The sequence below is a fragment of the Primulina eburnea genome, chromosome 14 (genome assembly GCF_022965805.1).
Source record: "Primulina eburnea isolate SZY01 chromosome 14, ASM2296580v1, whole genome shotgun sequence".
Lineage (NCBI taxonomy): Eukaryota > Viridiplantae > Streptophyta > Magnoliopsida > Lamiales > Gesneriaceae > Primulina > Primulina eburnea.
The window spans coordinates 18,505,317-18,520,157 of NC_133114.1; positions in this window are offsets into that span (position 1 = coordinate 18,505,317).

A 14,841-nucleotide genomic window follows, 5' to 3' on the forward strand; every position below is an offset into this window, starting at 1 on the left:
GGTATAAAACCATGTTCTGTCTGGCCCCCATTGGTGGGTATAAAACCATGTTCTGGCCTCACCCCTTAGAGGACTAACATATTGGGGACAATTTGACCATGGAAATGAGATGAGTAACAGTGTTCTATCTGTTCTGATATGTTCTGTTCCGAATTGAAATGATCGGTATTGCTTCTGTTTTGTTCTGAATCATTTGATAAGTTCTGTCTCTTATTCGATTCGTTTCCGTTGTGCCAAGTTAAGAATATTAGTTTTGAAAGTTTGTTAAAGAAATGTTTTAAGGAATTAAGTTCTATATGTATCTTTGGAATCGATCGACCCCCACTTGCTGAGTGTTTCCCAAAACACTCACCCCTTACAAATTTCAGATAAGAATGAAGAGAAACTGAATGAGGAAGAGCAAGATGCTTTCTGGGGTTGGTGAATCATAGATCAAGATCAGAATTCAACATTTTACTTTTCTTTCATTTCCGCTATTAGAAACTCTGATGTACTTTATTCCTTTGTCATTGTAAGACAATATTTCATTTATGAAAAAGACTGGTTTGATTTGATACGAGGCTTTATTGTTTTCAATTTAATTGTTAAACAATGCCGGATGTCACCGATGCTTCGGACTCGGGGCGTGACATTTAAGTGGTATCAGAGCCGCCAGGTTCATAATCCCGCTGGGATTTTGACAGACAAAATTTGACAAAGTCAAATTTTGGCAAAAGCCTAGTACATCCCAATCTGAAACCAACCTTCATCTGTTCCCTAAAAATTTCGATCAGCTTCCAAAAATCTATCCCTTCAATTGTTCCGAAAATATTCAGCGTCAAAAATTTCCACGACAACTTTATTATTTGTGCCTTTCTATCTTTGATGAGAATCTGATATTTTACCTCCATTAATTCTAGGAAATGGATGCTCCCCGTACTCGTGCCCAGGCTGCCCTACGCATGCGTAAGCTCACCATAGACAATCAGAAGAGGGAAATTGCAACGTTGAAGGCGCAACTCGCCAAGGAGAAATTGGAAAAGCAAGAGCTTACTGAGATCAGGATTATGCTGGAGTCGGACGTGCAGCGACTCACACATCACTTGGATGTGGCGGAGAGCCAAATGATGCAGACACCGACTAATGCAACTCGTTTTGCGCGCTTGGTGGCACTCAACATGGATCTACTCGAGAGGATAGAGATAGAGAAGGATCACGCTGCTCAGGCTCGTCAGCGTCAGGACCAGTTTATTGCAAAGCAAGAGCGCTACATCTCAAGGATCCACGCCACTATGGACGGACTGCAGGATCAGAACAACTATTTACATCTTGTGGCAGAAAACATGGCAGAGGAGGAAGTGGTACCCATGGAAGTATTTGTGGACGACAGCGACAGTGACAGCGGAGAGTTGTTCGACTAGATTAGCATTATATCAAAGTATCTGAATTGTAATAAATTGTAACTGAGAAAAATATTATGTGTACCAAATTATTTTGAAACTTTCTATCAACTTATATTATTGCATGTTTACAAAAAATTTGATAAGTATCTTATCTATAAAAGGTTTTTTTTTATCTTTATAGGAACAACATGGACCTCCAAAACGTTATAAATGAATTTCAGAGTCAACTTCGAGAAAAGGAGTCAGAAATTAAATCACTAAAAGAAAAAAATGATAAGCTCGAGAGAGATAACTACCAATTGGATGGAAACAATATATGTATAGGGGAAGACCTTCGGGAAGCCAGAGTTGAGGAAAAGAAATTACGCGATGATGTCAGACGATACGCTGCTTATCATCTAGAGTCGGAACGACAGCATGAGATCACCAAACAAGAACTGAAGAAGGCGCAAGATAGGATTCTTACGCTCCAAATCCGAAGTGATGGCCTTCTCAGTATTCAACATCGTCTTGAGGAAAAGATTGGAGAACAAGAAATCGATGAGAAAGTAAGCCAATCAACAATACAAGAACTGCAAGCCCAAGTGAACAACCTTGATCACCACAACACGCAACTGCAGAATTACATCGAGCATCTACAAAATGAGATGGTCAACATGAAAGAACTCATGGAGCAAATGGAAGAAAATCCAATAGAAGAAGAAGAAGAAATTAACGAAGCTATAGGAGACGGCGAAGTGTTAGATGAATAGGGAGAAAAGAACTCTAGAATAAATCTTGATTGTATCTAGGATTATTTGATTTAGTCGTTGGTTGTATGCAAATCATTTTCAATATTAATGAAATTATTTCTTTGATTAAATGTTATGGCAAACAAATTAATAAAAAAATACATGTTTATAGGAAATGGCAGGCAGACCACCCCGAAACAACCGTAACGCTCGAGACGCCAACCAAAACAATAATCCACCACCACCGCCACCACCCAGAGTGAACCTTAGTCAAGAGGATATGATGGCAATAGCAACTATCGTTGCGGCAACATTACAAGGATTTGTGAATCCACTGGCCAATGCCATCCAACCACCCCAAGAACCTCAACCTCGTGGGATCAAGTATCACTACGAATCTCTGAGGAGGAATCGAGTTCCAACTTTTGATGGGAACCCAGACCCCGAAGTCAGTCACAACTAGCTCAAGAACGTGGAAACACAACTACATTTGCTAGAAATACCGGAAGAATTAAAAGTAGAAGTCGTAACCCCGTTTTTGGAAGATCGAGCTAGGAAATGGTGGGAAACTGTGTCGCTACCTTTAGCTGAAGTAGAAGATATCACGTGGCCAATTTTCAAGAGGGAATTCCTGAAACAAAACTATCCGGCCGAGTTTCGTCTACAAAAGTTGAATGAGTTTGAGAATTTCAGACAGTCACCAGATATGACGGTAATGGAGTACACGTCAAAATTCAACGATTTGGGAACTTACGTCCCGACAATCATGTCAGATGAGACGTTAAAAATGCACCGTTTCAAGAAGGGACTCAACAGTCGAATTCAGTCGGCACTGGCAGTGTACAAACCAAGCAGCTTTGCAAACTTGATGGGCGCTGCAATGAGCGCAGAAACCGATATCAAGCGACGTGAAGAAGAAAACAAGAACAAGAGACCAATGAACAATCAATCCACACAGAATAATCTCAAGTTCAAGAAACCAAATTATTCAGGAGGGTCCTTCAAGGGAAGTTCTGGCAGGACTGGTAACACCGAAGGAAAATGGTGTGATACATGTCGTCAAAAACATATTGGAGAATGTTATCGGAAGACAGGCGCTTGTTTCAAGTGCGGGAAGGTGGGCCATAGAATTAAAGACTGTCCAGACAACAAGGACAAAGGGTCGGGGCCCAACAAACAACATGAAAACAAGACAAATGCTCGGGTTTATGCCATAACACAAGAGGAAGCCGATAATAGCAACGAAGTTGTGGCAGGTACCATCTTACTCAATAAAATGCCTGCATATGCTTTGTTTGATTGTGGTGCCACCCATTCGTTTGTGTCTAGAAGATATGCTAAGAAGCTTAAACTTGAGCATGATATTCTTAGTGAACCGTTAAGAGTAGCAACACCGGCTAGTAAAATAATCGAAACACAAAGTATATCGAAACTGTAAAATTTGTATCGGCAAACAAATTTTTGAAGTAGAATTGATTCAACTCAATATGGTGGAGTTTGACATCATTCTTGGAATGGACTGGTTAGCTAAGAACCATGCCATAGTAGACTGTCAGAAGAAAGAAATTAGACTTCAAACTCCAGCAAAGAGGGAAGTCTTATTTCACGGGAAATCCAAAGAAAGAAAATCCCTACTGTCAGCCTCACAAGCCTGGAAGGCTATAAAGGGAGGAGAAGATATTTACCTAGCTGTACTTAATGAAGTTAAAGGAGAAGAAGTTCCAAAGTTGGAAGAAATTTCAATTGTTAAAGAATTTCCAGACGTTTTTCCCGAAGAATTACCAGGAGAGATACCCGATAGAGAAGTAGAATTTGAAATCAACTTGGTCCCTGGTGCTGTACCAATCTCTAAAGCACCATACCGAATGGCTCCAGCTGAATTAAAAGAGCTGAAGGAACAACTGCAAGAGCTACTGGACAAGAAGCAGGTTCGCCCCAGTGCATCACCGTGGGGAGCCCCAGTGCTTTTTGTAAAGAAAAAGGACGGAAGCATGAGGCTATGTATCGACTACCGGGAGCTAAACAAGATCACCATAAAGAATAAGTACCCACTCCCGAGAATAGATGATCTTTTCGATCAGCTAAAAGGAGCTAAAGTTTTCTCAAAACTTGATCTCAGATCAGGTTACCATCAGTTAAAAGTCAAAGCAGAAGATATCCCTAAGACTGCTTTTAGGACAAGGTATGGGCACTACGAATTCACGGTAATGCCGTTTTGTCTAACCAATGCTCCTGCAGCATTCATGGATCTTATGAACCGAGTATTCAAACCGTATCTCGATAAGTTCGTGGTAGTGTTCATAGATGACATCTTGGTGTACTCACCAAGTGAGGAAGAACATAGTGAGCATCTGCGTCTTACTTTGCAAACATTACGAGAGAAAGAACTCTATGCCAAATTCAAGAAGTGTGAATTCTGGCTGAAAAGTGTGGCGTTCCTAGGTCATATAATCTCAGAACAAGGGGTGTCAGTAGACCCTAAGAAAGTGGAGGCAATTAAAGATTGGCCTCAACCTAAAACAGTGACAGAGATAAGAAGTTTTCTGGGATTAGCAGGCTATTATAGAAAATTTGTAGAAGGATTTTCGTCAATAGCTATCCCACTCACTAAACTTACTCAGAAAAATTCGAAATTCATTGGGAATGAAGCTTGCGAAAAGAGTTTTGAAACCCTGAAGACAAAACTCTCATCCACACCAGTACTGATTCTTCCCGAGGATGGTAAGAATTTTACCATTTACAGTGATGCTTCAAAGGGAGGGTTAGGGTGTGTGCTTATGCAAGAGGGTCAGGTAATTGCATATGCCTCCCGACAATTGAAACCATACGAGCAGAATTACCCCACTCATGATTTGGAGCTAGCCGCAGTAGTATTCACGCTTAAAATCTGGAGGCACTATCTCTATGGAGTAAAATGCGAAGTTTTTACTGATCACCAGAGCCTTAAGTACATTTTCACTCAGAAGGAATTAAACATGAGGCAAAGAAGGTGGATGGAACTTCTTAAAGATTACGATTTGGTAATCAGCTATCATCCGGGAAAAGCAAATAAAGTGGCAGATGCATTGAGTCGGAGGAACCCCGGAAAAGTGAGCTTATCTTCATTATCAGTGCAACCAGATCTCCAAGAGACCATCAAACTAAAACAAAGTCAAGACACCAATATCTTCAAGATAAAGGAACAAATTCAGGTAGGAAAGATTCCAGAATTTCAAATTGATAAAGATGGTATCCTTTGGATGAAAGGGCGATTATATGTGCCAGACATCGATGGAATTCGAGAAGAGGTGATGGCCGAGGCACATAAATCAAAATTTTCAGTACATCCAGGAAGCACCAAGATGTACAGGGATTTGAAAAATAACTACTGGTGGAATGGAATGAAGAAAGACGTAGCGGTATTTGTTGCAAAGTGTTTAGTCTGTCAACAAGTCAAGGCGGAACACCAGCGACCTGGAGGGCTTCTGCAGCCATTAGAAATACCCGAGTGGAAGTGGGATAATATCTCCATGGACTTTGTAGTCGGGTTACCAAAATCGAGGCAGGGTCATGACGGAATCTGGGTAATCATTGACAGATTAACCAAGTCTGCCCATTTCTTGCCAGTACGGATGAATTATAACTTGGATAAGTTAGCTACCCTGTATATGGATAATATAGTGAAACTGCATGGAGTACCGGCAAGTATATTGTCTGATAGAGATCCAAGATTCGTTTCAAGATTTTGGAAAAGTTTTCAAAAGGCCATGGGAACCAAAGTTACGCTCAGCACGACCTATCATCCTCAGACTGATGGCCAAACTGAGAGGACAATTCAGACCCTTGAAGACATGTTGAGAGCATGTGCATTGGATTTTTCTGGAAATTGGAGCGATTAGTTACCTCTGATTGAATTTGCCTATAACAACAGTTATCACAGTAGCATTGAGATGGCCCCATATGAAGCCCTATATGGTCGGAACTGTAGGTCGCCCTTATACTGGGATGAAGTCGGAGAACAAGCTATCACCGGGCCAGAGCTCATTCAAATAACTGTCGATAAAGTAGCCATAATCAAAGAAAGACTCAAGGCAGCTCAGGACAGACAAAAGAGTTGGGCTGATTTGAAAAGAAGGCCTTTGGAACTAGAGATCGGAGAAAAAGCTTACGTCAAAGTCTCTCCCATGAAAGGAGTAGTTCGGTTCAGCAAATCCGGCAAGTTGAACCCAAGATATGTGGGACCGTTCGAAATACTGGATAAGGTGGGAAATTTAGCTTATCGACTGGCTTTACCGCCGGAGATGTCCAGAATACATAATGTTTTCCACATCTCACAACTACGAAAATATGTCCCGGACCCGAATCATGCACTTAAAGTTACACCTCTAATGATCGAAGGTAATCTGAACGAGGAACTCAAATATGAAGAAGTCCCTATTCGAATAGTGGACACCAAAGACCAAGTGTTGAGGCACCGAACAATACCTTATGTCAAGGTACAATGGTCAAATCATACTGAAAGAGAGGCAACTTGGGAACTCGAAGAAAAGATGCGGTCGCAATACCCTCACCTATTTGAATGATCAAGTTAATGCAAGTTTCGAGGACGAAACTTTCAATAAGGAGGGAGGGATGTGAGAACCCGAAAATTTCGACCGAAGCAAATCAAGTAAGTAATATAAAAATTATTTAAAATGAGTTCAGTAATTTTTGTTTTAACTAAACACCTGGAATAATAACTTAAATCTCATCAAATTTAACTCGAGAAAGTAGATTCTAAGCTCGGGGATTAGCTCAACAGGAGGTCAAGCTACAAGTAACCGTATCCATTTAAGTGTTGCCAAGGGAGGAGTAAAACCCCAGCTCAAGGACACAATCTTTCAGCTAAAGGAAGCTCAACCATGTTTGTCCTAAAATGAGAGCTAAAGGATTGGACAAGCTAATGGTGCAAGAAATGATCTTTGAGGAAATCCATGGAAGAGCTAAAGGATGAGCTAGGAGATCAAGACACAATAATGATGCAAGAAATGGCTTTTGATGCTTGGTATGGAGCTTGATGATTTAATAACCTTTGACCACCATTACTCGATTTCTTGGAGGCCAAGGGGACGGCTAAGGGGAGGCAAAGGGGCAAGGGATTTTCTATAAATAGGACTCTAGGATGATAGAAAAGGTTACCCCAAGAAAACCTCAAAATTTCGGCTTCTTCCCCCTTCTCAAACCACTCGGCCGAAATTTCAAGGAAGAGAAGAAGCTCGGGCGATTGACGTGCTGGAGTTTTGCGTCATCATACTGTCGAAGTGAAAGCAGTATTTTTGAAAAATACACCGAGGTGCTGCCGGAATTCCAAGAAAGAATTTCATATAACAATTCAAGTAAGTGGGCTTTTGTTATATAATTCATTTCTATTTTTAAATTTGATATGAAATAACGTGACATGCATGCTAGTATGTCATTTTCGAAAATAACTGTGTTCTATTTTAAAATTTCGATCGATTATGTGTTCTCTTTGTGCATCGAAATTCTTGGTTCCGCTGTGTCAGTACGAATAACTCTGAAGTCTGAATATCTGAAAAGTTCTGTCTGAATTCTGTTTGCACTGTTACGACTCAAATTGAAATGGGACGAGAATTGTAGTTCTGTCTGGCCCCCATTGGTGGGTATAAAACCATGTTCTGTCTGGCCCCCATTGGTGGGTATAAAACCATGTTCTGGCCTCACCCCTTAGAGGACTAACATATTGAGGACAATTTGACCATGGAAATGAGATGAGTAACAGTGTTCTATCTGTTCTGATATGTTCTGTTCTGAATTGAAATGATCGGTATTGCTTCTGTTTTGTTCTGAATCATTCGATAAGTTCTGTCTCTTATTCGATTCGTTTCCGTTGTGCCAAGTTAAGAATATTAGTTTTGAAAGTATGTTAAAGAAATGTTTTAAGGAATTAAGTTCTATATGTATCTTTGGAATCGATCGACCCCCACTTGCTGAGTGTTTCCCAAAACACTCACCCCTTACAAATTTCAGATAAGAATGAAGAGCAACTGAATGAGGAAGAGCAAGATGCTTTCTGGGGTTGGTGAATCAGAGATCAAGATCAGAATTCAACATTTTACTTTTCTTTCGTTTCCGCTATTAGAAACTCTGATGTACTTTATTCCTTTGTCATTGTAAGACAATATTTCATTTATGAAAAAGACTGGTTTGATTTGATACGAGGCTTTATTGTTTTCAATTTAATTGTTAAACAATGCCGGATGTCACCGATGCTTCGGACTCGGGGCGTGACACAAGTGGTCCTAAAATTTTTAAAGAAAAACATTTTTAACCGATTTGGAACACCACGAGCAATCATTAGTGATGGTGGCACGCATTTTTGCAACAAACTATTTGAAAAACTTTTGAGCATATATGGTGTCACACATAAGATATCTACCCCCTATCACCCCCAGACAAGTGGTCAAGTGGAAGTGTCGAACCGAGAGATAAAGCGAATTTTGGAGAAAGTGGTAGGTGTCAATAGGAAAGATTGGTCGGTGAGGTTAGACGATGCTCTGTGGGCATATATGACTGCTTTTAAAACACCTATAGGCACTACACCGTATAGGCTTTTGTTTGGTAAAGCATGTAATCTACCTGTAGCAGTTAGAGCATCGGGCATATTGGGCAACAAAAGCACTAAACTTTAACTTTATTGATGCAGGTGAACGACGTTTGCTTCAACTAGATCAGTTGGAGGAATTCCGGAATCTGGCCTATGATCTAGCACTGTCATACAAAGAAAAGACAAAGAAGGCTCATGATAGGCGGATCATCGAAAGAGAATTAAAAGAAGGTGAAAACGTCCTGCTCTACAACTCCCGGTTGCTACTATTTCCCGGAAAACTGAAGTCATGATGGTCCGGTCCATTCGTGATTTCGAAAGTATACCCATCGGGAGCGGTAGAGTTGAAAGATGGGAAGGATGAGACATTTACGGTCAATGCCCAGCGCCTTAAGCACTACATGGGTGGCACAATCGAGCCACAACTTGGAATCACCCGGTTCCAAGACATGCCGAACTGAGACGGACCGACAGTCAAGCTCTCGACTATAAATTGAGAACTACTTTTCTTCCCCTTCTCTTGCATTTGATTTAATTTTTCTTTCGTGTCGATTTGTTTATTTTCTCTTGCTCTTGTTTAGTTTTATAAAAAAAAAATAAAACAAAAACAAATAAAAACAAAAAACAAAATAATTTTGGTGTGCACAGCCGTGAAGCTTCCGCCCGGGCGGGAATTTATATCCGCCCGGGCGTTCCCTTTTCAAAAAAAATTCAAGGAATATCCGCCCGGGCGGAAACTTATAGCCGCTCGGGCGGATCGCGCAGACTTAAAATCTGCTACACTTTTTTCTCTTCTCCCCACTCGAAACCCTCGCCCCCCTTTCCGAATTTTTCGCCCCCACTCTCTCAATCTCACTCAATTCATCTCTTCTCACCAAATTTCAGGTACAATCGTGCACCCTCACCTTCACCGAGTATCAAGACGCGATTTTTCCGGTCAAGAACTCAACTCTCCGGCGAACCCAAGCGATTTCCGGCCACCGCCGCCTCTTTTTCGACGCCTCCTTCCATCTTTTGTGCTCAAGACTTATTATTTGGTGATTTTTCAGGGCAAAGACTCAATCTTGGTCTATACACTCCACCAGGAAGCATTTAGGCTACAATATTTTCTTCTCCGGTGGTCTTTCAAGCAACTCCGGTCATCTTCCACAGATTCCGGTGAGCATCTCCGGCAACCCTCAAAAATTTTCCCGCGTTTTGATACTTTGTGCACTCCAGTCTCGACATGGCACCCAAAAGATCTAAGGTAACTCATGGTGCTTCTAGTTCTCGATCCACTCCATTTATGTTTGTGAATGAAAAAGCTAGGGAGAGATTTGAACATGCTAGACTACATAGGAAACCAATCCCTGAGCGTGGATTTAGCTCGTTCATTATCGATCAGTTTTCGGAGTCCCAAATAGAAAGACGAGGGTGGAATATCTTTGTAGCACAACCGAATGCAGCAGTGGTTCCGGTTGTGCGTGAATTTTATGCCAATACTCCGGAAGGGAATGAGTATAAGGCATTTGTGAGGAGACATCTAGTCCCGTATGATTCCAAGACGATCAATGAAATGTTGGGTTTACCGTCGGTGGACGATTCGGTGTTTCAGGCGTGGGTGCTTAACCCGGATTATGATTTGATCATTCGCACACTCTGTTATCTGGGCACCACGTGGAAACAACCGGGGACTTATACGATCTTTCTTGAAAAAATTTTGAAAGTGGAAGAGGCATTGTGGTATGCATTCTTGTCTAAGAGATTGATGCCGGTCAGCCATACGAGTGATGTGCAGCGTGAGCGAGCAGTTGTTCTTTATGCCATCTGTACTGGGATGGTGATTGATGTGGGCAAGCTCATTTTCGGACAGCTTAACATGTGTATTAATAGCAGCAATTTGGCTTTTTACTTCCCGACGATAGTGACTGAGCTGTGTGCCCGAGCGGGGGTGATATTCGCAGATGATGCTGAGTGGTCACCGCCGATGAGAGCCATTGATGAGGCTCTTTATAAATCCAAGAGGGAGAAAAGGCAGGCTGAGCTGCCCGAGGAGGTATTTTTCGATTATGGGAGAGCAGCTCAACCACCTCCGGCCTTAGGACATGCACCACCACCTCCGCAGCCACGCCGCCGTGCCATGCGAGATCGCGTCGACGAATTGGGCGCTTGGGCCAATTATCAGACTCAGTACCAAGCCATTAATCAGGCTCACATTCAGAACATCGAATACTTGGTGCAGGGGATCTCAACTCATCTGGGCATCGACACTTCCGGACGGCCACCTACACCCGCATACCCGCCACCCTTCCATTTTCAGTACAATTATCCTATGCCCCCAGCAGCTGAAGAGGGAGTTCCACCGCCAGAGAATGAGGAGGAGGATGATTTCTGATCAGGGGAGTTTACTGTTTCCCCTTTCTTTTTAGTTTGCATATTCTGTCTTTGCATTTACATTCATGAGTTTTGATGTTTTTAGTGTTTGTTTCGTTTTGTGCAATGAGGGCATTGCACAACTCTAGTATGAGGGGGGTAGATTGTTATGTTTGCTTAGTTAATTGGTTTTAAGTTAGTTGCATTTCTTTTGTTTGGTGGAGTTTATATTACTTTGGTGGTGTAAAGTTTCAGTTATGGGAGTTTATTTTGTGTTGTTAGTATTGCTTGTTTTGAGTTGGTTGTTTTTAGTCCGTTATAGTATTGCATGTTTGGTGTCGTTTATGGTGAGAAGACATAGTTTATGAGCCAATGATGATGTTGAATTGATAGTATACAAAAGTATTGATTGGGTCACTTCATGAATGGTACTCTTGATTGTTAAAGCATGAATTTTGGTACCAAGTTTGAACTTTTTGAGCACATATGTGTGGGAACTAGAATTTGGTAGGAATAATGGTGAAATTTGAAGGTTGTGTGTGGTTAACTTGAAAGGCATCATTTATGAGTTGATTTAGCATGTAAACCCGTGAAAATAAGTCACTAATTGGGACCTTGAATGAGAACATTTGATTTGCCTTGAACTTTACATTTACCCCATTTTCAATGCATTGAATTAAAATATCATACCCTAACCAGCTGTAATCCAAAGTTATATATTCTTAGCCTAGGAAGTACATGTGTGAAAATTGTGCATCTTAAAAAAAAAGGAGATGTAAGGTGAGGGGGAGCCGAAATAAAAGGAATGAAATTCTATTCCTAGGCTAAAAGTTGGAGATGTAAGGAGACGAGGAAAGTCAGACGAAAAGTCTTGACGATTGCACAATGAAAATGATCTGTGTACTCCCAACTTTTAGCCACTTGAGCTTATTTTCCTTCTTTTCGACACCCTTATCTGCACTTAAGAATTGAATAAAAGTTCAATTTATGGTTAGTGATAAATGGACACGGGGGGTGCATGCTAGTGAGACTTGTATTGAAGTGTTAAATTGAGTGACTCGCATGAATTGATGATTGATCTATTTGAAGTACGAATGACTAGACCCATCATGACACACACACACATTCAAATTAGTGTCAAGATTTATGTGTAGATGAGAATGAGTATTCGTTTGTGATTTGACTTGATTATGATTTGTATGTGGGAAAGTTCACTGAGGCATGAGCATAAAAGTTGTTAACTCACCATTGACATTTACTTGTGTTGGTTATTTCTTGTTTGAGTATTTTGTGTTTGTTGTGTTTGTTTAGAATCTCGTGCTTTAACCTATTTTGCTCGAGGGCGAGCAAAAGGTTAGTATGAGGGGGTTGATAGGACTCTTTTTTTACGTGTTTTTAGTGTTGGTTTTGAGTCGCATTCATGCATCATATTAGTTTGTTTTAGTTTAATTCTGCATTTTTTTATCATTATTTAGCATGTGATTGATCTCGTGTATTTTGTGGTTATTTTGTAGGAATTGAACCAAAAAGTGGGAGAAAATTTGTCAAAATATCGAAAAGGATTCGCTGGGGCGGTCAAAAGTGACCGCCCCAGCGAGCATTTTGGTCTGGCCGAGGATTTTATGCGCAAGTGTCTCGCTTTAGTGACCGCCCCAGCGAAATCAGGGACATGCTCGAGGAAGTTTATGCGAGGACCTCTCGCTAGGGCGGTCAAAATATACCGCCCTAGCGAGAAGCGAGATTCGGGAAGATTTGTTTCCAACTTTTTATGGACTCTATCCTACACCAAAACCTAAGACACGAGATCAGCCTCCTTTTGGCGGACTTTTATCATATTTTTTTTCATCACTTTTCTTGGAGGGGAGGCTAGAGAAAGGAGATTTCGAAGACCTCGAGATTTCCACGCGTCGTGGCCGTCATCCATCGTCATCTTTAGTATTTTCATTATTCAGTATTTTATTTCTTACATTGATTGTTGGTTTTTATCATGAATTTCAGTAGCTAAACTCTAGATTTGTTGGGATTTGAGGGGATCCTACCCCGTACTCGGTGTTTAACATTATTTCTCGACGTTTTTATTAGTGATTTGTTTATGCTATTGTTCTTTCTTTTTTCAATCGAAGCCTAGCTAACTTCCCTTGATTATTTCATGTTGTTGATGATTTCGATAGAACAATTAACAATAGGATCAAATAGTATAAACCACGGATTTACAATTTTAGTAGATATACGGAATTGGTTACGTGTCGATAGTGATAGTTCACCCGGATGAAAGCTAGTGGATTCCATAGAGTGTAATGCAATCTTGAACTGTTAAATAATTGAGGACACTTGAGTACTGCATGTTTATGATTAGTATTAATATAGCTCGACAGAGTATATTAATTAGTCTAGGGAATTCCGTCGAATGCACGAGTAAAAGTCGAGTGTAATTATTTAAACACGAGTGGTAGGTGAACTGCTAATTCCCAAAAAATTCATTTCTCAATTGATTTAATCCAAATTAATCATTGCTTTCTTGAATACGTTTTCTTTGCATTTTAATTATTTTAGTTGTTTAATTTACATTAGTTTAATCATCAACTCATTTTATCGTTGCTAAAGAAATTTTACTTGAAAATAAAAAATAGTGTAACGCAGTCCTTGTGGAACGATACTCGTATTCACTTACATTTATTATAACTTGACTATCGTGCATTTGCGATATTTAAATCGAGCTTTCATTTATAAAATAAATTTTGGGACTATTCACTGTGCAAGTTTTGCTCGATCAAGTATCGTCCATCGGAACCTCAACGTCGAATAGATATAAAGATTATAAGCTTGTTTTTCCTTTCAGAGGAAGAGGAAACTTTAAATATTCTCAGATTATTTTTACGTTCGTTGAAAGATTAAGTACACCTGTATAAGACAATATACTAGTTGACCTTGATACTGGCAATAATTGCAATCATAAAATGTGACTTCAACATAGAAGTTACTGTTTAAAATAAACACCACCATATTTCTAGAAATATGACAATCACCAAAGCATGAAAATTATGAACATTTTGAAATAATGTTTAAAATCCATGTCTCCTAATCATATTATGCGGAAGAAATGCTAGGTCCTCGGGTTTTCACGTGCACCCCTAACTCAGCCTACTCAGTCTTCAGCGCCTCCAATATCCTCATCCACATGATCACATGCATCAATCACACCTAGTGAGTCTAAAGACTCAACACACCTGAATTGTTATAACAAGTACATATACATATCATGCAACAGTGAAAAGTACTATAAACAAAGTAACTTTCATGATATTCAAAAGCATGAACATAAACGTAAATATATTCATACCAATCATGTCATATCATATCGTCATATACGTATTCATTTCCTTAATTGAATTCAGATAATTAGTTGTGACTTTCGTATCAGCTCTAGGTCGATGGATCCATCTACATATAACCTGAAATGGGATCGGTTATGGTGCCCGGAATACGCAACGGAAGTTTCAAAAATCATTTTTCAATAGCAAAACCAAGCACCCACTAGATGTGTAGCAAACAACAAAAACACAAAATCATACATAGTGTGTTTAAGGAACTTTTACCTATCAATCACAAAGATTGATGATGGCTCCAACTAAGTTATCAAACAACTTAGCTCTTTAATGGTAAACAAATCTACAAGCCTCCCTTGAGCACTCCTTGCTCAAAATCAAGCCCACCACCGACAAGCATGAACCACCTTATAATTGCACTAGAAAATGCAAGGCATTTTCATTGAAAAGTTTGCGTTTTAATTCAT